Here is a 21,854-nt window from a genome sequence, read left to right on the forward strand (position 1 = left end):
GGGCTTTGTTCATTTCATCTTTATGGGCCTCTAATATCTGGAGAAACATAGTTTTGAGGTTGTTTTCTTGTATATCTAGTGAATTGAAGTGTCCATTGGTTTGTGGGGTTGCTGGTGAGGTCATTATGTCCTGATTTTTGTTGGGTGTGTTCTTTTGTCTGCCTTTAGCCATCTGGTTATTTAGATGTTTGTTTAACTCGAGAAACTGTTTGTTTCTCCAGTTTGTAGTTCAGGCTATGATTGTCTCTTTCTGTTTTGTGGACTGTTTTTTAAGGCAGATGAGAGAGGTTCACTGGTTTGGGAGTGTGTGTTGTGGTTTCAGTTTTGCCTAAGTAAGGAATGTGATGCTGGTGATATTCACATGTGCTTTTAGCGGGCGCAGTGTGCATTCGGATTCTCTGACTATTGCAGTGGCCTACAGGCCAAACTAGTATGCAGTTCTGTCTGGGATCCAGGGATTGTTTACCTGGATTACACTGGTAGACCCACAATGTAGAGGCTTCAGCGTTGGGTTTGCTATCCCAAGAATCCCTATGATGCCCACACTATGTGTGTGGGTGGCAGGGATCTCGTCTTGTTGCTTGTGTGGAGAGTCCCTGTGTCTGGGGTAAACTCTCCCTAGAAGGCTCACTCACTCCCTTGCAGGACCAGTTGAAATGCACAAGGGTTCCCCTTGCTCTCTACTCTCTGATTAGGTCCTGCTGTGGAAAATGTGTGGGTAGTTTAACAGTCAGCTCTGTGGCACTGTGGCAGCAGGACTCAGTGTCCACCTGTCCTGTGTGCCGCCTCTCTTTCCTTTCCCTCTGCCAGGAGGGGTTATGTTGGCTGGTCCAGGTGTAGCGTGGGAAAGAGTTGGGTTTAGTGTTCTCAATCCCAGATCTCTCTGCCAGAAGCACCCTGTTGGTAGAACCTATGTTTGCTGATTCTGGGAGAGTACCAGTTAGGGTTGAGTGTCCTCAGATCCAGAACTCAGGTTTCTCTGCCAGGGGTCACTGGTTGAGCTGGAGAGGGGTTGCTGTGTACTGTGGCAGGCTGCCTCTCTGTCCTTCCCCTCTGACCTTCCCCTCCGCTAGGGCAAGCTTATGGCGGAGCTCTCAGTAGTGTGCCAGGAGGGGTTGGGACTTCTCAGTCCCAATCCTGAGCCGGAGTTTCTGTGCCAGGGGCCGGGAGGCCGCTAGTGCTAGGACTTGGTGCTAGACCTTATTGCGCTGGACCCGGAAAAGTCTCAGGACGTGTTGAATGACCACAGTCCCAGATCCCGAGTTGAAGTTTGTTTGCTAGGAGCAGCTGGCAACACTGGGGTCCGGGCACTGTGAAGCTGCTGTGTGCCTCTCTATCCTTCCACTCCACTGAGGCAGGGTTATGGCGGCGGTCTCGTTTTCAGGGGCAGTGCAGGAAAGGATTGGGTTTTCTCACCCTGATCTTGTTTTTTTTTTTTTTTTTTTTTTTTTTTTGGTGGGAGCTGCAGCTCTTTCTGGGGCTGGGGTACAGACAGTGTGGTCTGTGGCAGATTCTGCTGGACACCTCCTGTCTCCTCTGAAGAGGGAGTAGGGTGTTGAGTGCGGGGAAGTGCCTGGGTATCACCTCTGGGGGTGTCTCCTCCTGGAGGAGTCTGCTGTGACCTGATTCTAGATGGACTCAGATAATAGTTAGTCTCTTTCTTCTTGGAAGTCTAGATAACTCTGTTCTGGGTTGATCAGCCCCTTCACTCACCAATTTCCGGGTTGCAGGTCGTCTCTGCTTCAGCTAAGCTGCACACTAGCTGCAGCCATCTTGCTATCTCTCCAAACACTATATTTCTATTCTAAGTAGAAACAAGGAAATGTGACCAGAAATCATAGGTATTATCTAAATCATTATTATTTAACATTTTGGTAGAATTTCTATTTCTATAAATAATACAGAGTAATAATATTAAAATCATATATATATAGAAAGTGATATATCTAAAGTTGAAGAATTTTATTTGTCCATTGTATATACCTTGCGATATCAGGAAGAGTTACTTAAGAACATAAAGAAAAAGCCATTAGTAGTTCAGTAATATAACATGGTAGTGTTATGCACTGACTAATCATCATAAAAATTGAATGTTGATGCTTTACTAAACATGGTAGTGTTATGCACTGACTAATCATCATAAAAATTGAATGTTGATGCTTTACTAACTAGTATTTTTATTTTATTTGTACATAGGGCATATAAAGAAGAAATTAAGGCAAAATGAGTTCCTTTAAAGAATTCTGATCAAATTAGTGTCCTTAAAAGAAGAGCTACCCAAGACCTCACTCCTGTCTGTTCACACATAAAGAAGATTAGTCAGTTGCAAAATAACCAAAGTAGCCTTGGATAAATCCAACCTTGTCATTTCCCTGATACTGAATTTTCCAGTTCTTAGAACTGTGATATGTGATTTTTTTTGTTAAGTTGTGAATGCTATAGTGTTTGTTTTCACAGCTTGACCTGGCTAACATAAATTATAATAAACCAAAATGGTAAGAATCTCACTGTTGTATTTACCTTTAGTATATATGTGTATATATACATTTATCTGAAATGTTTTGTCATAATGTTTCCCATTTCCCTTATACACGTTTTTCTTTGTTTCTGGTTTTGCTTTTGTAAGCCTAGCTGTCTAAAACTCACTGTGTAGATCAGCCTAGTCTTGAAATTACAGTGATCTGCCTCCTCCTGCTTCCCATGTTTGGGGATTAAAGGAGTGAACTATCATGCTTTGGCAACATATTTTAAAATGATTATATAGTATGGATGAATGCTTAAGAAATATTAGCTATAGCTCAAGAAAGGAGGGTTTAGGCATTCTTAAAGGATATTTTTGTCTTATTACCTTATAAGAACAAATTTTTTTGTCACCCTCAGAAATTAAACATCAAAGCTTGTCAAAATCGTAGCTGAGTTTTGCCTGATGTTTGGCTGTAGGTCTCTAGGAACACAGTGAGAAAGAATTGTAGGAGATAGAGGTGTCAAAGACAGCACAAGGAAACCATCATAATCAACTCCTCATAGAGACTAAACTAACCATTAAGGACCCTGCATGGGTTTGACCTAAGCCTTCTGCATATACTTTATGGTTGTGTAGTTTGGTCTTCTTGAGGGACTCCTAACAGTGGGAGAAGATGCTATCTCTGAACCTTTTGCCTGCTTTTAGAATCCCATTTTCTTTTACTGGGTTGCTTCATCTGCCTTTATATGAGGGGAGGTGCCTAGTCTTATTGCACCTTGATATGTCATGTTTGGTTGATATCCCTGGGAGGCCTGCAGTTTTCTGAAGAGAAACAGAAGTAGAGTGGCTGGGAGGGAAGGAGGGAAGGGAGACTGTGGTAGGGATATAATACATGAAAGAGTAAATAAATAAAAGATTTTTTTAAAAACTCATCCCCAAATTATTCCTCATAGAGTATTACTCAGTAAGGGAGGACTTTGTTTACAACTTGTGTTTTGTGAAATATTTCCACTGAAAATTGCTTTAAAATAAAGCAATAATGCTATCTATATAAAAAAGAAAAAGAGACATTAAGGTAAAATCAGATTATAAAGTACTACAAATTTGGAAACAAAACAAAAATGGATTATACACATGTATACACAGATCATATTGTAACAGCAACAAAATGTTTAGAAACAAAATCAAGAAAAAGTAAGTATAAGTTGTAATAACTAACCTATTAAAATTTGTAAGCAAATGTTGGGAACTAGAAAAGATCATCCTGAGTGAGGTAACTCAGAAGCAGAAAGACACATATGGCATATACTCACTTATAAGTGGATATTAGCCATATAGGATGAATGTACTAAAATATATAGTCCTAAAGAAGCTAAAGAATAAGAAGGACTGTAGGGAATCTGCTTAATCATCATTCAGAAGGGCAAACAGGATAGACATCTAAAGTAGGAGAAGACAAGAAACAGTACAGGAGCCTTCCACAGAAGACCTCTGAAGCACTCTACCCATTAGGCTACCAAAGGAGATACTGAGACTCATAGCCAAACTTTGGGCATCGTGCCAGAATCCTAGAATCTTTATGGAAGAAGAGGGAGATAGAAAGACCTGGGGCGGGGGCAGAAACTCCACAAGGATAACAACAGAGCCAAATTACCTGGGCTCAGGGCATCCTGCATAGACAAATACTCCAACTAAGGACTATGCATGGAGAGGACCTAGACCCCCTGTTCAAAACAAAACAAAACAAAAAGCCCCTTGGCTAATTAGTTTCCAAGTGGGTTCCCTAGTAAGGGGTACAGGGGGGATCTCTGACATGAACTCAGTGTCAGGCTCTTTGATCACTTCTCCCTGCAGGGTGCAGCCTTGCCAGGCCACAAATGAAGATGATGCAGCCAGTCTTGATGAGACCTGATAAGGTAGGGTCAGATAAGAGAGAAGGTCCTCAGCTATCAGGGGACTAGAGAAAATCCATAAGGAGAGATGAGGGAAGATTGGCAGGACTGGGAGGAGATAAGGGAGGGAACTGCAGTGGGGATACAAAGTGAATAAATTGTAAGAAATAAATATATAAATAAAATTCAATTTTATAAAAGGTGAGTTGGAAATATATAAGATTTAAATAAATACAAATATTTTCTTTTATCACTGTGCACATTATTTCAATTGTTTTAAATCAATTAATGTAGAAATATAATTTCAATCCACATTCTATTACAGTGTCTTTTTTAACTCACAGAATTATTTAACGATGATGTGAATGCTGAAAATTGACAACAGATAGAAATTTTTAGCGAAGCAAAAGAAAGAAGGGAATTTACAAAAAATTTGAAACCTTTGATACTGTTAAACAAAAATTAAAATTACACTGTTACTAAAAATTGAAAAAGAATAGAAACTTCAGATATTATACCATGTTTATGAAGAGAATTCCATATTCAGTGAGAGATATCCTCACAACATACAATGATTAAACACAGTACTGAGAATCAGAAATTTTGAGTTCAAAACCTTAAATGCATCATTTATTAGCTATTTGAGCTTCATCACCTGAGCCAACTTTCCTGAATGATGCTTTCATCATCTTTTTAAAGACTACTAGTATTTTTGTTATAATGCATAGTATATGCTTCTGGCATGTACTAAATTTTTTTTTTAAATGGTAGTTTCAGATATGTATTTTATTTTCTGTATGCACATAAATTGCAATAGATTACAAATGTTATGTATGCATAAGTAAAATTAAATTAAATAGAAAAATAAAAATGAAGAGAGATACATTTGGAGAAGTAATTTGAGATACTTGTGAATTTAGTAAAGAAATTGCAAATCATAAAGCAAAAATGTCCATTTTTTCTTTAATATTAAGTTCTTTTCACAAAAATTAAATGGATCCAAGTAAATTTGAATAATAACAATAAAGAGGGAAGCAATAGGTGACATATATGCTAATATAATGATTGCATAACAGAGATTCAATAAACATAAAAGAAGTGGGAAAACTTAACCTTTTAAATAAATGGGTGCTCATGATTGAAGACTGGCAACAATAATTTTAGTTGGTTATGGTGTAGGAGGTGATGAACCAAAAGTTCTGTTTAGGACAAATTTAGAATATAATATGTCTATTAGATGTGCAAGGAATTGTAGGGTAGGCTTTAATTAGCTACAATTCCGTCTGAAATTCTTTTTCCTTTTCCATTCCTATCAACCTCAGAGATTATTTGTAATGCCTTCCTTTTTTAAAAAATCATTTATTTTTATTTTTTTCATATTAATTCCAGTTTATTTACTTTGTATCCCAGCTGTATCCCCCTCTTTCATGCCCTCCCAATCCTACCCTCCCTCGTCTCCTCCCATGCCTCTCTCAAGGCCTACTGATAGGGAAGGTCCTCCTCCCCTTCCATCTGACCCTAGCTTATCAGGTCTGATCAGGACTGGTTGCATTGTCCTCTTCTGTGGTCTGGCAAGACTGCTCCTCCCAAGGTTAGGAGGGGTAGTCAAAGAGTCTGCCACTGTGAGGTATCCCAGAAGCAGAAAGACACACACGGTATTTACTCACTTACAAGTGGATACTAGGCCTAAAATATAGTATAAACATACTAAAATCTGTACACCTAAAGAAACTGAGCAAGAAGGAGGCCCCTGCTTAAGATGATCAATCCTCACTCAGAAAGACAAATGGGATGAAGATTGGAAGGAGAAAAGAGAAAACAGGACAGGAGCCTACCACAGAGGGCCTCTGAAAGACTCTATCCAGCAGTGTATCAAAGCAGATGCTGAGACTCATAATCAAACTTGGGCAGAGTACAGGGAATCCTATGCAAGAATGGGGAGATAGTAAGACCAGGAGAGGACAGGAGCTCCACAAAGAGAGCAACAGAACCATAATATCTGGGCACAGGGGTCTTTTCTGAGGTTGATACTCCAACAAAAGACCATTCATGGATATATATATATATATATATATATATATATATATATATATATATATATATATAAAACCTAAAACCCCTGTGCAGATGTAGTCCATAGCAGCTCAGTATCCAAGTGAGTTCCCTAGTATGGTGAACAGGGACTGTCTCTGACATGTAATGTCTTCCTTTACGGAAACCTTGCCCTGACATTGCCACCTTAAGTCAAGTCTCCTATCTCTGCACTATTTCTTCTTTCCAGTTATTTTTTCCTATTATCATTAAGTCTTTGTCCATGAAAGTCAGGTAAGAGATATTGAGAAGATTTTAGCCTTTACTCGAGCTTTTGTATCTGGGCTACATTTCAAATGTTTTCCTCTAGGCTTTGGAGGATAGCTAAGGAGAAAGATGTGTTTTTCTCTGTCATAATGAAATTAGAATACACAGAAGAGTCAGCAACATATAAGTTAATATTGTGGCAGAATGAAGTGATTTGAGCATAAGAGCTATTATTACCACCTTCATCAGAACCAGCTGTCAGTACTTACATGAACATTCAAGATATGATGCTTGTTAACATTCTATCGTGGATAAAAGGGGTGGAGATGGATTAGAAGATCCTAGACTGAGAGTTCAGCTACTTCTTCATACATCTCCCTGTCAGATCTATGTTGTTTTGACCCATCAGTGTGCAGAGTATTGGGAGATGATGTACTATATAGAAAGTGAAAGGTTAATTTTAAGGGATACTCTATATGTCTTGCTACAGAGAAACTGTCATCCATGCTGAAGTAATTGTGCTATATCTGCTTTGTAGTCATCCACACATTTGTAAATTAACCCTAAACCATGCTCTGAAAATAATTCCAATAAACTGGATTGTTAAGTTGTACTTCACTGGACTTATACTTTCATTTCTTGTAGTTATCATACAAATGAATACAGATTTATTCCTATCTCCTCAGTGAAGGTCCAGGCATCACTTGGAGATTGAACAGAAACACTGAAGAAACAAAGATAAATTTGGGAGGAAAATGCATATGGTTCTTATTTTCTACAGTAAGGTATGCAACTGTGACCGGACAGTTTGAGGATAGAGCATCTTTATTAGGAATCCCAACATGCTGCTCCTTTCCCATATTGTGTGATGATGTCACTTCTTGCCATGGTGGTGATTGCATGAAACTTACTGTGAGTAGTAGGATATATAATTAAAGATAAGCCATCCAGAGGTGCAGTGTTCACTTGGAGAATCCTATGATGCCTATCTTCTTGTCTGTGGTAAAGAATAGCATGCTAGGTTAAGCAAAATCTGCTGTGCAAATATGGAGGTGCCCTAAAAATCTTGATGGCACTGCATTGCCATAAATAGGAAGAAAGTTCACTGTTTATGTAGCTGCTTCTATGCAACTGAGACTGAGAAGGTGACTGGGGGAAATTCCTTGTATTAAGGAAAAATTGCAGTAGTAAAATGATGTGAGTCCTTTGTAATTACTTCTCATTTATAGGATAAATTGGATTTAAAAATCATGAACTACAGATGTTAGCTTGCTGTTTCTTATGACTGGGGCAGAAAGAGAAAGAGTACAAATCAGAATTGTGTTAAGTAGGCCCTCATGGGCTATCAGAAAACTTAGAATCTGTGAGTAGAGTTATGACAGTGGGGAAGAGGAGAGCAAGGTAAAGGTGATGGAAGATATTACTCGAATCTGGGCTTCAATACTAAAGAAGGCAAAATGAATGATTCGGGGACTTAATAATGTCCCAGTACAAGAAGTTATGATAATCAGGGAATATTCAGTACCTGAGCTTCTTGAATTAGGAGAAATTTGTAAACAAATAATGAAATGCCTATTTATAGTCTGGCTCACCAGGCTGTGGGACATGGAGGAAGATGGGTTCAGTCTAAATGCTCTGGAATCCTCCCTTGAGTACAGGGCAGAAATCAATCACTGATGAACTTATTTATAAAAGCCACAAAGAATATTTGGCTATCATGGGCTGATGTCCTAAGAAATAGCAAGGACTAATGAAAATAGAAGGACACCCAGTACTGAAGAGCTGACATGTAAGAGTTGTGGTATGGAAAGTGTTTGTTTACATTTCTACTGCAAAAGTTAATGCAACAAATGGCAATTCAAATTCTTATAAGTCTTATTCGTGGAGAAAAAAAAATCACCACATATATTACATGTTTTGTGTAGGGTTTGAGCATGTCTAACAAGGAGAACTTGGTGCCAAATACACTGGATAAGTACATTTCTCTATAAACTAATCGTGAATAATGTTCCTAAGAGAAGACAACTGCTATGTTATCATGAGGGTATAGGGTTCAATCATTTATACTTTATAAGAATTTCAGGAACAGTTGAAGAAAATATGTGATACCAAACCAAAAGTTAATTACTTTTTGTAGGAGCTATTTGGTTGAATTTTGACATCTAATTATGATTTCTATGTTTTCTAAGTATACAGTCTTGGCATTTATGCATATTTTCTATAAATATATGTTACTAGTCATTGTCCCTGTGTTTATGAGAGCTTTGAAATAAAACCAAAGCAGCTGCAACATGCACTCTGTTAGATGGCATTATTCTTTGTTTCAAAGGGTTGATGTTATGTCTGTGTTTGGCTAATGTCTCCATTATTGACTTTCAGAAAAAGATTAAATGACATGTTAACTATATTTGAAGTGATGATAAAAGAGAAGACATTGTGAACATTATTGACATTCCAAACAGTAACCTCACTAAAGAGGTTAAGGATATAAGCAGACAAAAATGCCAGCTTTAACCTATCAAGTAGAAGCAATCATGCAGAGAAAAATTATCGAAAGTAAGATATTTAGTCTAAGAAGAGTACTGAATGGAAATCAGCCATGCTGCGAGCATTTGGCAGTCACTAGAATAGAATTAGTCTAAATAAAATTCTCAAGCAAGGAATGAAAAGATTCACACTGAATTTCTAAATTCTGTCTAAAAAAAAATAACATTTTTACTTTGACATGTTTTTCTAAGTGTCAGTGTAGCCCAGAAAGAGACTACAGGCTTTCATGATAGACTGTATACACAAAGAGTTCCTTATCAATTATTAAAGGGATCAGAAATCTCTATAGCACAGGTCAAATTAGCTGTATAAAGAAAGTTAAAGCAGCATAACTAAATTTTACAAAATACGTTGGAAAAGGGTGCGAGAAATAATAATAATGTGATAAAAATAATCTGCATTGTTAAGACAATGTCTCTACCTAGGTCCACTTGTCTCAGCACAAATCCGTGTCCTATTCAGAATGTAAATTTCTGGACTCTGGTCTAGACTTACTGAAAAAGAGTCACTGAGAACATTTACATGAACTCTGCGTTGTTTTTTTTTTTTTGTTTGTTTGTTTTTGTTTGTTTTTGTTTTATTGACCATATACTTACTTTCTTATTTTCTATGTGTGTGTATGTGTGCATGTTCATTTGCTGCTGCACAGCCACAGCACATGTGTGGATATCAGAGGACAATGTGGAAGAGTCTTTTCACCATGTGGGTACCATGGATTGAACTCAAACCATAAGGCTTGACTGCAAGCACTTTAACCATCTGAGTGACTTCACTGGCCCAGAATCTTCATTTTTGATATGGACTGTTTTTTTTCTTCTTTCATGATAATTATTACAAATGATTGATTCATGTTATTAGGACATCACATTAAATATGATAGTTAAAAAACATACAGAACTAAACTGTATCATACCATGGAAACATTTTTGTGAAGATGTAGGATGCAAAGGCACACATTATCAGTATAGCTAATGCCATACACAATGGTGGAGTGTCATCTGAATTAATGTATACAGCTTAACACAGTACTGCATCCACAGATTACGGTGAGAATGATACTCCACCATAAAGCAGTGCAAGTCCTTAATAAGTACATATAAATGTTCCCAGTTTCATTATTAATAATGTGAAGATATGTAGTTTATTCATTTTTATCATGCTCCAAATAAAAGGTTGCATGGTTTTCTTGGTTTGTATACAACATAACTTATATTTTTGATATCCAATGTGCCTTGATGCTGAGATGAAGTTAATACAAATGTACATATATTGTTAATATATATTTAGACCTTCATTTAGAACCCAGTTTTCTGTCTTTTGGATGTCTATGCAAGAGAGGATCTGACGAACTCTGTTTTGAGACTGGGCCCAAAGCTGCACCAAAATTCTTGCCACTCTTCCCCCTTTCATGCTTGATGAGTTACAAAAAAAAAAAAAAAAAAAAAAACTGAACCAAACCAAACCAAAAACAAAAACAGAAGACGGGCAGCCAGTCAGCAACTGACTCAACATCTGGTCTGGGCTTATATGAGGTGAATGACTGTTCCTTCCCTAAGGACAGAACCAATCAGGAAAATAAAGTATCACTTACCATGAACCTATGCAATCCTGGTAACCCTAAATGTGACTGGAAATACTCCCTGGTTTTAAAAGGAGCCTGTGGGCTCCTCTCATGGTCACCAGTTTGTAAAGTTGCTTACCCCAGCATGCAGGACTTTTGCTACCCACCCCCCCACACACACAAATTCTTGCTGATTGCATATGTGAGTAGTGGTCTCTGTGCAGTGTTTTCGGGTTTTAACACTATGAACCATAGTTTTATAACATAAGGAGTTGAAGACCATCCTCTGAACCAAGAAAGATTCCACTAATGAATATCAGTCTAATGAAATCCTGCAACTGTTAGCCAGCTTTGGCCTTGTTATGATTGCAAACTCCTTATGGTCATAATACATATTTTCTGCTATAAAGGAAAGCCAGCATTTAAATAAGAAAAGGCAACTACAGCTTGATGAGCCACAGATTCCAAATAGAATATTTTCCTTCACATTCATTTTTTGCACCTGCAAACAGATTGTAACCTTGAAAAGAATCTCACTCACAAAATTAGAGGCCACAGTGGAAATTTCCCTTCTGAGAGTAGGTCATCAAAAAGAGCATGCTGAGTCCAGATGCAGAAGAAATTAGAACCTTTGTTTGTTCTTTCTTTGAGGACAATTGTGCCCTCTGTGAAAATTACATACTCCCTCCTTGTACTGTTGGGGGTGGGATGGGGAAAAGCCCATTAAGAGAACAAAGAAGGAAGATACAGCAGCCCAAAATCAAAAAGAAGACTTAGAAAAATAATTGAGTTTGAAAAACTGCTGAGTCATTAGGACCATTGTATAAGTAGAAAAAATAGGAGAGAAAAAAATGTGTTACCTGAGCTCAGAAAACAGATGAAACACCCTGAAATAGTGACTACCGGTGATGTTTTCTCTCACAGGTTTCCCTCCTCCTTTATATCATCTTGACCCTTTTGCCTTTTCTATACTTCTGCTCAATTTTCCGTACTTTTTCACAACTATACTCATTTTACAGGCTGTTTCTTGGGTTCATCACTTAGTATCTTCTATACCTCTTAACCCCTAGCTAAAATACAATTCTTCCAAATTACTTCCCACTGTTTAAAATTCATACACTTAAAAGTCAGCAGTGCCATGTAAGAGCTTTACTTACAAGTCTAAATATTGTTCTCGATCTGTCTCAGCACTTATAAATACCTGGTGACATTTGTTCCTAAATACAACAATATTGTAATGGCCTGGGAAGGCAGCTGCTACAGGAGCAGGGAGATGATTACCAGGATATAGCTAAATTTACCATTTAGACCAAAACAAAAAGAATAGTATTAAGTATATGGAAGTAAGTAGAATATTGTCTACAGTATAGGGCAATGTTTATGCCAAGAAGACCTATAGAGTAAACTAACCTGGGACCATGGGGGCTCACAGAGACTGAACCACCAACCAAATGGTATGCATGGGCTAGACCTAGACCTCCTACACATACGTAAGAGATGTGTAACTTGGTCATGTTGGCCCTAACAATGGGAGTAAGGTCTACCTCTGACTCTGTTGCATGCCTTTAGATCCCTTTCCTCTAGCTGGGTTGCCTTGTCTGGCCTCAAGTGCAAAAAGATGAGCTCAGTTATGCTATGACTTGAGGTACTAGGATAGGCTGGTACCCCTTAGAGTCTTCCCCTTATCTAAGAAGAAGGAGACATGGAATACAGGGAAGAGCATGAGGGTAGGACTGGGAAGAGAGGAGGGAGGGTGATGGAGTAAAGTTGTAAGTGATTAAAGAAATTTTTTTTTAAAAAAAGACAAGTTTGTAGGCAAACTATTTTAGTTTTGTTTTTGTTTTTTTTCTCATGTTTTGAATCTTTCTTTCTTTCTTTCTTTCTTTCTTTCTTTCTTTCTTTCTTTCTTTCTCTCTCTCTCTTTCTTTTATTACAATTTATTCACATTGTATCCCAGTTACAGCCCCCTCCCTCATCCCCTCCCAATCCAGCCCTCCCTCCCTCTTCTTCTCCCATGCCCCGCCCCAAGTCCACTGATAGGGGAGGTCTTCCTCCCCTTCCCTCTGACCCTAGCCTATCAGGTCTCATCAGGACTGGCTGCATTGTCCTCCTCTGTGACCTGATAAGGCTGCTTCCCCCTCAGGCAGAGGTGATCAAAGAGCCAGTCACTGAGTTCATGTCAGAGACAGGCCCTGTTCTCCTTACTAGGGAAACCATATTGAGATTGATCTGCCATGGGCTACACTGTGCATGGAAAGAATGTAGGCAAACAGTTTAATCTATTTTTGTTTGAATTCCTTATGCCTCTACCTTCCTTCTACTCCCCCAACTCTAGGTAGGAGAGAAAAGGCAAAGAAGGCTGGAGGGAAAAGGGGATGTAAACCTCTTTAGACTTAGTCCCTTGGTACAATTCCAATCTTTGTTGTCAGTAAATTGAGGAGTTCAGTTAAGGAGGAAAACAGAAAATGCAGCAGCGCGACGAACCAGCAGCAGCCTTCTTCCTCCTGGGACTCTTTTCCTTTCAGTGCTCTGACATTCATACTTTCTCAGTCTTTAGAATTAAAATATCTGCAGCTGGCAAAGATCACTCTCCTTTCTGAGCCCACACAAGACAATCATAGTTAATAGCTGTGGACAAACTAAAAGCAGTCCTATATCCCAAACTTGGAATTAAAAAAAAAAAAAACTACATATTTACATAATATAGCTGAGTTTTTAAAGAAACCAAACTTCTACTACACTACAATTGTCCAGAATGACCCAATTTACAAATGCCAGGGTACCTAAAATAGTTAGTTGATAGTGTTCTGGTTTGCAGCTTGTTCATCTGAAAGTCTATAAGGAAATTTGAAGCCTTGGTGGTTCACAATATGTTTCTTACAATATTATTTTCAATTTTGTAAGAGCTATTTTGTATTTTTACTGTCAGGCAAATATACCAAATCTGAAAAAAAAATCTCTCTATTTCTTTCTGTCTCTGTGCATGTCTATCTATCTATATATGTATATATGTGTGTGTGTGTATGCATATATATGTATATACCTACATATATATATATATATATATATATATATATATATATATATATATACCAACATACATACTTCATTGGCAATAGTTTTTGAAAGTATCTAAGAATATATCTTTTTAAAAATAAACTATATTATTTTTTTGTAATTTCTCTTAAGAAACGTACTAAATAAAAGATATGGATCATGGAGAATATTTTTACATTCTTTTGGAACTGAATGCTTCATCTGTACGTATAAGGTCATTTTGAAATTTATTTGTAGATAATAGTAATCCTGACAGTAGTTTTCATGAGAAAATATATTTTTTATGTATCAAATATTGTGCATTTGCATTAAGTGGCAAGAAATCTATATATTTTCTAAAAGTGGGACATTAATCATTCAATAAGTTAGATCGATTGAATTTTCCAAGATATAGAGACTAGGTAACAAGAACAGTTTGGTAGGTTTGGTGAGCAGTCCCCCTGTGGTTCTCTCAATTTGACGAGATTCACAGGGGTGATCATGGATCTTTACTAGAAATGCCTTTTTTGTGTCATTACCAATGAAATGAGCTACATAATATACTTAAGGGCTCTAGCTGCAATGGTTTCTTAGTATCAACTGGTTTTAAAACTCTTGTTTTTGTTTTTGTTCTTATAAAATGTGGATATGAGAAACAGGGAGGAAGTAAGAACATATTGAATACAAGGAGAGTGACAGAAATGCTATTCTTTTCTTACCTCATGTGAACTGCCTCATTGACAGATAGTTTTTGATTGGCTTGTGTTTTTGCAAAGTGTTGCTGATCAATACTGCCTAAAAGCACAGATTCAGAGCAATCACTTTGCTTCGAGGCATATAATTTAAACATATAATTCTCTGGGCTGCTTAATATAAATGACAACCAATACCATCATATCTTTGTTTAAAGTTTATTAAATGGAATGAAAATCAAAAGTATCTAAGATCTTTGCTGTTTCAATGACTACACTGAGTATTTTTTTTTTTTCTCCTAAGACACCTTTAATAAATCCCCAAAGGCAGCTTTATTGTATTATCAAATTTTGGCTAGCTTGCTACACTGGACTTAACGATTTTGAAGCAATAGCAAATTGAGTTAAATGTGATGGTATGGAAAACTTTAACAAGAAACTCTTCCTTTTATTTCTTTGTAAAAAAGCAAGGCAGGGTTATTGTTTTTGATGCCAAGAAACTTTATTCAAAGTAGACCTCTGTTGTTTTAGTTTACAGAACTACTAAAAGGAGGGTATTTAATGAAAAAAAAAAAAAAGCTAGATTTCTGCACATTTTACAGGATGACACAAAGTAGCAGCAGTACAGGAAACTCTAGTAATATTCAGGAACTTTACTTGTTATCAAGATAGCCTGAAACACAAACATAGTTGAGGAGTCCAGATTAAAATATAGAATTGTTTAAGTCAGAGATAACAGAATTAAAAATATCCCTAAGAATTGAGCAAGTAACTTAAGACCATAAAGTGATTAGAAATGAGATGATAAGTTATGGTGAGAGTGTTCTATTTTAAATAAATTCTTTTGATTTTCTCTTTCTTTCTTTCTTTCTTTCTTTCTTTCTTTCTTTCTTTCTTTCTTTCTTTCTTTCTTTCTTTTTCGCTATGTCTAGCTTCATATGGCAGTGTTTCTTAACCTGTGGATCGTGATCTCTTTTGGAGGTCAAATGACCCTTACACAGAGATTGCCTAAGACACAGATATTAACATATGATTCATAACAGTAGCAAAATTACAGTTATAAAGTAGTAACAAACATAATTTTATGGTTGGGGGTGTCATCACAACATGAGAAACTGTACTGAAGGGTCTCATCATTAGGAAGGCTGAGAACCACTGTCATAAGGCAATTTGTTAGACTATGGAAAAATTTACTAAGCTTGTGAAATATTAAAGCACATTAAATTACCCAAGACATTCTATGGTCAACAAAACTATTTAATCACAAGTTTTCTATATGTGACACAGGGACTTTACTCCCTATCATTCTTCTACCCCTTTCATGAATTGCACCCAAACATTTGTTTTTAACAGAAATAAAGCATTAATTAGCTTCTTATAGAGCTTTAGTAATTTGTGAGAAGCAGTTTAATGACTGCTATTTTTCAGGGAAACCTATTTAAAACACTTATACAAAGCCAGGGAACTAATCACCTAATAGAGTGCACTTCTTAGATTCTGTTTAATAGGTGTTCCATCTCTGACTATACAAATTCTGATATACTAAATATTTGGGTGACAATCTTTATATATCTATCACAAAGCTTGTTCAAAATAAAGGATTTCTAGTTTAATGGATTTCTAGTTTAATTATACCCTGGACAAGATGATACTGTTTGACCTTGAAAATTTCTCATCAGCTGAAGTGATGTTCTCCCCTGATTATTGCTTATCTAAATAAAAGAGAAGTAATTTTATGTTCCACAGAATATTCCAAAAACAGTCTAGGAGAAACATCTTTGTTTTTAAGGGGACCTGAAAAACTACTTATGGAAACATTGCATTGTATAGAAACTAGTAAGGTGGACCTGTCAAGGACAGAGAATTTATGGAATATGGTTTCTAGCTGAGTACCATCCTTCCAACTAAAACTGAAAATAAACGGAGAAGTGTGTATTAGAGGCCATTTAACAATATCTTCCATACCTATTAAACACTTGTGAGTATTGATAAATATATTCAAGTGTAGGAGAGAAAACCATTTAAAATTCAATGAATGTCTACACCAAACAAAAGTGTATGGTCATTTGTTAAGGACAATAATAATGATAGTGGAAATCCATTGACTAAGTAGGCATGACAGCATTATTTACCTTTCTCTTTTGTACTGGGAGTCAGTTGATCTAGAAGAATTGCTGGAGAATCTTTGTTTCTTCAATACAAATACTTCAAGGTATTTCTTCATGTTTGGTGTTGTATGGACCACATGTAAAGCCTGAATACATGTAAAGCCTGATGTTTCCTAGAACATATCAAAATATGTTAAAGATATGCAGTGTTGGACAGTCCCTAAATTTTAGAAATAATATTTTTCTTGAGTTTTAAAAAACTGAAACAGAATAGAAAACCTTTGGAAGAGAAGAAAGTCCTACGTTTTGCACACAATTCTAGTTAAATTAGATTTTTTTTAAGTTTCTCTGACAAGTCAGCAATGGAAATCTTATGAATGACAAAATATATGACTTTCTAAAAGAATGTACAGTTAAATAAATGTGATACATGAGCATTCCCCATTCTAGGATTTTCATAAGCCCATACCATGAGAAGTACATTTACTGGAAGCTAAAAAAATACTACAATTACTGTTGTCTTTGTTTTCTGTTTTATAACTGATAAAGTGCTAACAATGAAGCCATTCTGTTTTGAACATGTTAATATATACGAAGACACTTGAGAACATTTTAAGTAATGTCTGTGTATTATTACTACTACTTTGGCAAAACTCTGTGCATGCACCAGGATAGTTGATATAGTCAGCCAAGGAAACACGTAGGCTATTATTTTGAAACACATAGAATCTTGACTCCTTTCAGAGTGTGCACATAGGGAAGGGAAAGCAATGAAAAGAGATGAAATATTAGCATGGATATGTTGAGTATAGTGATGAATTAAGATATTATTCCAAATACGAAGATAAGTCAACAAAAGGCCTAAAGTAGGAAAATTGTATGATTTCCTCTGGTTGTTTTTGTAGAGGTTAGAATTTAGGAAACAAAATCAAAGGCAAAAGATGAATAATTGGTATACTTTTACAGTGATAGAATTTAAATTATCTTGGTTTTGTCAAGAATGGTAGCTTTAAGAATAGAATAGATGGAGTGCATTTGTGAACTGTAAGTGATGATAGAGTTGAGATAATTAGTTATAAGTGTAGAAGCCACATATCTGTCACTACAGAAATTCTTATATATGAATTGAATGTTGTATTGTTTTTGATGTATGTAATTGTGTGTTTTATTCAAAATCATCTGGCTTCTCTTATATTATGTATCTCATGGATTAGTGGAATATTGTGGCAAATTTGCTGCAAAGACCATACCTTTAAGTAAATGAAAGGAATATTTGCTTAACTGAAAATTTTTCAGGAAAGGAACTTTGTGGTAAGTATTATTTTTATTTTTTTAATATTAATTACAGTTTGTTAACTTTGTAGCCCTGCTGTATCTCTCTCCCTCATTCTCTCCTAATTCCACCCTTCCTCCCTCACCTCCTCCCTGCCCCTTTCCAAGTCCACTGATAGGGGAAGACCTCTTCCTCTTTCATCTGACCCTGGTTTATCAGGTATCTTCAGGAGTGGCTAAAAAGTCCTCCTCTCTGGCATGGCAGGGATGCTCCTCCCTCGGATGGGGGAGAGGTCAAAGAGCCCGCCATTGAGTTCATGTCAGAAATAGTCCCTATTCCCCTTAATAAGGTACCCACTTGGATATTGAGCAACCATGGACTACATCCGAGCAGAGGTTCTAGGTTATATCCATACACGGTACTTGGTTGAAGAAACAGTCTCCTAAAAGACCCCTGTGCCCAGATATATTTGGTCCTTGTGGATATCCTGTCTTCTCCAGATCATATTAACTCCCCCTTTTTTCTTATGATTTCCTGAACTCTGCTGAAGGTTTGGTTATGAGTCTTAGTATCTCCTTTGATACATTGCTAGGTAGAGTCTTTCAGAGGCCCTCTGTGGTAGGCTCCTGTCCTGTTACTTGTTTTCTCCTACATCCAATGTCCATCCCATTTGTCTTTCTAAGTGAAGATTGATCATCTTACCCCATGTCTTCTTTCTTGTTTATCTTCTTTAGGTGTACAGATTTTAGTATGTTTATCCTATCTTATACATCTATATAAGTGTAGCATGTGTGTCTTTCTGCTTTTGTGGTAAGTATTTTATTTCAAGAATATAAAGCAGTAGAGAATATAGCTCCCTGGTAGTGAGCTTATGTAGCATACACAAGTCCTCAACACCACCCACACTCACCACAATAAAAGAACGAATATGTAACAGTATTTTAAATATTCAGTGAAGGATACTTTCTCTTTTAAACCACCTCCACAGAAAATGCAGGAAAGTAAAGCCATGTACTTGAAAGCGAGGTAGTTGGGGCACTGTTTTAATTTATATTTAGTTCATATAATGGTAGGTTTAACGGAAGTATTCAAAAGTTTTCCATTAAATAAGTTAGATTTGACATGTCTGTTGGATACCATAAAATGTAGAAATTATAAGAAAGAAATGTAAAATGAAGGTGAGTTCCAGAGTGGGATTTTGACAAGTGTTAAAAATATAAGGCAAGTGATACTGGGTATGTCATGATTTAGATGCCCCTTATACACCCAAATAATGATGCATCTTAAGAAGCTGAATGTTTGCACTTGAGTCAAAGAAGAGAGGACTTAGAAAAACGGAATTTGGAGTTTCTAACATATCCATGATAACCAGAATGATGTGAGTGGACAAAATTTCCCATTATCTGAAAATAGAGGGAAAAGTAGAAATGGGAGAAAGAAAAGAAGAATGTAGTACAGAATCCTGAGGAATATCAGAAATTTCAAAAGGCAGAACATTTCTGATGTGATGTGTGAAATAAAAATTGAAAGATGTCCTTATTGTGTACTTGAGCATATTTTGGATATATGCACAGGAGTGGTATAGCTGAATCTTGAGGTAGCAGTATTCCTAATTCTCTGAGAAAGCACCAGATTGATTTCCAAAGTGGTTGTAAAAAATTACATTCACACCAGCAATGGAGGAGGGTTCCCCTTAATCCACATCCTCTCCAGCATGTCACTTGAGTTTTTGATCTTAGCCATTCTGATGAGTGTAAGGTGACATCTCAGGGCTGTTTTGATTTGCATCTCCCCGATGACTAAGGATGTTGAGCATTTCCTTAAATGTTTCTCTGCCATTCGATATTCTTCGACAGAGAATTCTCTGTTTAACTCTGTACCCCCCTTTTTAAATTGGGTTACTTGCTTTGTTGCTTTTTAACTTCTTTAGTTTTTTTATATATTCTGGATATTAACTCACAGTCAGATATAGGATTGGTGAATATCCTTTTCCAGTCCATAGGCTGTCGTTTTGTACTGATGACAGTGTCTTTTGCTTTACAGAAGCTTTTCAGTTTCATGAGTTCCCATTTATTGATTGTTGATCTTAGAGCCTGTGCTGTTTGTGTTCTGTTCAGCAAGTTGCCTCCTGTGCCAGTGAGTTTTAGGATCTTCTCCACTTTTTCTTTAAATCAATTTAGTGTGTCTGGTTTTATGTTGAGGTCTTTAATCCACTTGGACTTTAGTTTTGTGCAGGGTGTTAATATGGATCTATTTTCATTTTTATACATGTAGACAACCAGTTAGACCAGTACCATGTGTTGAAGATGCTGTCTTTTTCATTCGATAGTTTTGGCTTCTTTGTCAAAAATCAATTATCCATAGGTCTGTGGGTTTATTTGTGGGTCTTCTATTCAATTCCATTGATGCAACATTCTGTTTCTCTGCCACTACCATGCAGTTTTATTACTATTTCTCTGTAGTACAGCTTGAGATCAGGAGTGGAGATACCTCCAGATGACCTGTTGTTGTACAGAATCATTTTGGAGATTCTGGATTTTTTGTTTTTCCATATGAAATTGAGAATATTTCTTTCAAGGTCTTTAAAGAATTGTTGGTATTTTGATGGGAATTGCATTGAATCTGTAGATTGTTTTGAGACGATGGCCATTTTCACTATGTTAATTCGACTGATCCATGGGCACTGGAGATCTTTTCATCTTCTGATATATTCCTCTATTTCATTTTTCAGAGACAAAGTTTTTTTTTGAACAGGTCTTTCTCTTGCTTGGTTAGAGTCAAACCAAGGTACTTTATGTTATTAGTGGCTATTGGGAAGGGTGTTGTTTCCCTAAATTCTTTCTCAACCCTTTTGTCTTTGTTATACAGGAGGTCTTCTGATTTTTTTGAGTTAATTTTTTTTTTATCCAGCCACTTTGTTGAAGGTGTTTATCACCAGAAGGAATTCTCTGGTTGAATTTTTGGGGTCGCTCATGTCTACTATCATGTCATCTGTGAATAGTGATACTTTGACTTCTTCCTTTCCATTTGTATCCCCTCAATCTTCTCTAGTTGTCTTATTGCTCTAGCTAGGACTTAGTAGTATATTGAAAAGATATGGAGAAAGTGGGCAGCCTTGCCTTGTCTGTAATTTCATTGGGATTGATTTAAGTTTCTCTCACTTTAGTTTGATGTTTGCTGTAGGCTTACTGTATATTGCCTTTACTATGTTTAATTATGTGCCTCGTAATCCTGATCTCTCCAAGACTTTAAACATAAATGGGTGTTTGATTTTGTCAAATGCTTTTTCAGCATCTAAGGAGATGATCATGTGGTTTTTCTCTTTCAGTTTGTTTATACGGTGGATTACATTGATGGTTTTCTGTATATTGTACCACCCCAGCATGCCTGGGATCAAGCCTGCTTGGTCATGGTGAATGATATCTTTTATTTGTTCTTGGATTTGGTTTGCAAGTAATTTATTGAGTATTTTTGCATCAATGTTCATAAGAGAGATAGTTCTGAGGTTCTGTTTTCTGGGTTAGGTATCAAGGAGACTGTGGCTTCATAGAATGAATTTGGTAATGTACCTTCCATTTCTATTTAGTGGAATAGTTTGAAGAGAATTGGAATTAGCACATTTTGAATGTCTGGTAGAATTCTGAGCTAATACCATCTGGCCATGGGCCATTTTTTAGAAGGGAGGCTATTGTTGACTGCTTAAATTTCCTTGGGGGACTTAGGAATATTCAATCTTTCTACCTGAGCATCTTTATTCAAAATAGCTAGAACCTGGAAACAACCCAGATGTTCCCAAAGGAAGGGATACAGAAATTGTGGTACATTTACACAAAGGAATACTACTCAGCAATTAAAAACAAGATCATGTGATCTATAAAAGATCATCCTGAGTGAGGTATCCCAGAAACAGAAAGACACACATGGTATATACTCACATATAAGTGAATACTAGACATATAATATAGGATAAACATCAAAAAATC

This window comes from Meriones unguiculatus, chromosome X (assembly GCF_030254825.1).
Source record: "Meriones unguiculatus strain TT.TT164.6M chromosome X, Bangor_MerUng_6.1, whole genome shotgun sequence".
NCBI classification, from domain to species: Eukaryota; Metazoa; Chordata; class Mammalia; order Rodentia; family Muridae; genus Meriones; species Meriones unguiculatus.